Source organism: Dioscorea cayenensis, unplaced genomic scaffold, assembly GCF_009730915.1.
Source record: "Dioscorea cayenensis subsp. rotundata cultivar TDr96_F1 unplaced genomic scaffold, TDr96_F1_v2_PseudoChromosome.rev07_lg8_w22 25.fasta BLBR01000830.1, whole genome shotgun sequence".
NCBI classification, from domain to species: Eukaryota; Viridiplantae; Streptophyta; class Magnoliopsida; order Dioscoreales; family Dioscoreaceae; genus Dioscorea; species Dioscorea cayenensis.
The window spans coordinates 19,867-24,141 of NW_024087221.1; positions in this window are offsets into that span (position 1 = coordinate 19,867).

Consider the following 4,275-nt stretch of genomic DNA (forward strand, 5'->3'; position numbering starts at 1 on the left):
AAAATTTTGACTCCATGTGCAACTTATCGTTTTTTTCTTTTTCATGCAACCAAGACTTCTAACTAGCTCCATATACAGCTTCCCTTTTCTTTTTATAGTTGTGCTTGTTTGTCCTTTCCTTGAAATCATGACTACCTTTTCCTTGATTACTTTTATTTGTTTGTAATGAAAGCCTGCCCCCTTTTCGAAATCCATGGGTAGCTTTGTTCTGATTACATAAGTTTTTCTACGGATTGTTACCGCCTTTTTTCCAATTTTTTTTAGAAATAATTTTGGAACAAATTTCTTTGCCAATACTTATCATTAATAATTTTTTTTTAGTTTTTTAATGGCTCCCACCACCAAAGACAAACTAATAGAGCCTCTCTACGGGCCATATGACTGATCATGACAAAGCATCCAATGGACTACCAATTCCATGACATTATCCCATCAACTCTAAAAACTCGAGAAAGCCAATTCGAGTACCATGGGCGACTTGATGAGTGAACTAGTATACCAAAAAGCATTCCATGACCTTGGTAAATTCACACCAAATAGTGTCTAGAGGAAATGACAAAACGAAGTGATATTATTATATCCATTCAAGTCTATTTACAGCGAATCTCAATCTAAACACACTTGACTCTTTGGGTCAATCTTTGATCCCATAGCATGTATATAGACAGGGCGGATTCCATTCTACAAATATCCCCCATCGGCGAGGTTATGAGCGTTGGGCATTTGAAGTCCTAAGGAAGTCATCTGATGCACTTAAGCAAGTCGCTATTCTTGGGACAGTTGCAGCTTCCACAGGATCATACAATTTTAACCCATCAATCGTGAAGGGTCTTATCGAAAATGTTGTATCCAAATACCAACACATTTATTACCCCTTTCAAAGAAATTGGAATTTTCTTTATGGGATCTTAAGTGCATTGGGGATTGCCAATCATGGGGAATCTTTATAAAGAATGCGTCTCCTCAGAACAATGATCTTTACTCAGAGGATACTCATCCTACCACTCTAAAGAGATTTACTTACCATTTACCAGTGGATCCACTTTATGCTTCGGGGAAGACTAAAAGATCTGTACTCCCTATGGATAGAATTTTTCTTTAGGGAATTACATGGAAAAAGTAAAGTTATAGAGGATGAAGCTCATCTCGTACCACATGCTTTTAGATGAGTCGCGAGTTGCCCGCCTTTTTTTATCCTTGCGGTTGTGCCATTTCATCATACCACACAAAGGATCTCTTATTCACCCAAAGACTTTCCTAATGGCAACAAGATTAGCTAGGGGGACAAGTGTTACTTTAGCCCCTATGTTAGGCTATATCTACACCAATTTAGATGCAATGGCTTTGCATCCCAAGTGGCCATGCTATGCCTCAGTTTCTTTACCATAGCATTCTTTTTACGGCTTGATTGATGCACACTTTGAAGGGACCTATTATCGGCTTAACATGCTAGATGATCATATCAGAAATATAAATAGATTACGAGAGGTCCCAAGCTTGGCTTACATATCAAGTGTAAGAACTGCCACCTTCACACTTTAAGAGAGATCGTAGCGTACTAAGGAAAGAAGAATATTTGAAATGGCGCCCATTTACTTGCACTGATCTCAGAAGCGAATGTTGGTTTGAAAATTATAAAGAGCCAGCGCATATAATAGGTTAGGAGATGACCCAAGCAGTATTTCATCTTACTTGGCGAGTATCATTCCCTTATGTCTTGGAAATAACCTTACGTGTTTCAACAATACAACCCCCACCGGTTTACGGATAGTTTGGTTATGACCAAGGGTTTCCTCTAGAGATCCAAGTATCGAAAACATGTCCCAATCTCGGCCTCTTGGTAGGCTATTGGCATCACTTTAGTCAAAAAGAGGGGCACAATTTTACATCCCATCTCACAAGTGCGGTGACAACCTCTACATATGTAAGCACACTTTTTGGTCAGATTAGGGTTGTATACAACCTTGATGTCCATCTATGACCTTCTTAATGGAAAAGACCAATCAACCCAAATTCTTAAGGATAAAGCTCCAATTGAAGAGAAACCCTCCTCAAAAAGCGAAAAGCAGGGATAGTCATGTAATCCAACTTGGAAAAAGCCAAGTCGGAACTACGAGCCCACAGTATCTTCACTAGTAGAATCAAGGATTTCTTCTAAAAGGATTCGAATTACCACATCATCACAAACTCACTCGGTGCCAATCCTCATCAATTGCCACCTCAAGGTTTGTACTTCATATATTATTTTTATTTTATTTTGTTATTTGTTAATTTATTTTCCTATTTTTTATTAATTTCTTTTGAATACATCTCAAACCCCTTTTTTGAATGGACCTCAAATTCCTCTTTTTTTCTATAAATCTCAAACTTTATTTTCAAGTAGATCTCAAACTCTCCTTTTTTTTTTGAGTTGATTTCAAACCTTATTTTTGAGTAGATCTCAAACTTTATTTTGAGTAGATCTCAAACTCTTTTTTTAATTGAATTGATTTCAAACCTTATTTTTGAGTAGATCTCAAACTTTTATTTTTGAGTAGATCTCAAACTCTTTTTAATTGAATTGATTTCAAAACCTTCTCTTTGAGTAGATCTCAAACTTTTATTTTTTGAATAGATCTCAAACTCTTTATTTTTAATATATTTACGAGCTTATTAAACATGTGTTTCATTTTATTTAGGTGATATTCCTAGCATAAGTGAACATGGGGAAGATCAAGCTAGCATCTCCCAACTGGGATCTAACTCAATAGGTATGTTACTTAACAAATCTTTCTCTCCCTATTTCTTCTTAATTGTAAATCTTATTTATTTTAACCTTTTTTCCTTTCTATTGCATGCCCTCATGAAGCTCCTTCCCCAAAAATTAATGACTCTTTGTTTTTAGATTTTGCACATGATGACAACATGCAAAAGAAGATTCTACTCCAAAAGCTATAAGGGTTGCATCCATGATCTCATCTCATCCTCAACTTGTTAGAAAAGACACTAGCTTGGAATCCTTTTGGGTAAATAAGCTCATTGGAAAGGTGAAATCATCACGTCCTCATGAAAACAAATCTTTGAATGAGGAAACTACAAAATTGCACAAAAACTTGATGACACATGGAGCTGACATTTCAATCGCAAGGGACAAGATATATGAAGTACTTGATATGGCTAAGATTACCCATGACACAAATAATGGAGGAAAGCTGACCTAAACTTGTGCAGAAAGAGGAATTGATGGCGAAAAAGGAAAGGCTAAAGAAAACTAAATTGTTTCTCACAACAATGCCCAACATATGGATGAGGCTAATATGGAGCTCATTCAAAATAAGAAATAAGTGCAAGAATGGAGAGCCCAAGGGAAGAATTGAAAAAGCACAAGAACAAGAAAAAGAACAAATCATCTCCTCGGGAATGGGACTATTATTTGATGCTCCTCCCATTGAAGAAGTGAACAAGTCCCTGCTTGCGATATTCATCAAAAGGTTGAAGCAATTGGAGGCGGCGGCGACAAATTACAACCCTCATTGTCATCTAAGGAGGCCCTTGCCAACTTTGAGTAAGTGAAAGCTCAACTTTAGGCTTAGGTTATTTTTATCATCAAATTTAGTTTAGTTTACTTCCATTGCTTAGTTTTAGGCCCTAGCTATTTTATTTATTCAACTTTAGCTTAACGTAATAAATGGACTAAAATTCCATGTCTTCCTAACTTTTCTCCTTAGTAATAAAAATTATCCTTCTGAACTCTTTTCCTTTTTCACTTCTTCTTTTTCTTTTTTTTATTTTTTTTATTAGTGCACCAAACTCCAAACATGATTTCGACCGTTCAACTCAAAAAAAAATAATCTATGAGTATAGATAAAAAATTTCATGAATACCAGGATAGATTAACCATCTGATCATCAACTTGCAAATCAACAATGGAGACCACAATACTTAACAAAATCTGATTTAAACTTATGAATTTTTTGTGAGAGGTAAATGAACCTCAAACTTAATCTCCACCGTCCATATTGAATATGAAAATGTCATGAGCATGTAAAAATATTTCCAAAAAGATCCCAGAATGTCTAACTATCCGATCATCAACTTGATGACAAATAATTTCCATGATGGTTATAAATGAATTTCACTGCTGAGTCACGAATTTGTTTTGAAATTTTCTGAACTTAAAATAAAATCATGATGGTTTATATGAAACATCATGATGTCTTAAAGCTTTAATAAAATTTCCAGGTTAATCAGAGAAGTTATCACAATCCGATTAAGCTTTGATCAACTTTGGTCATT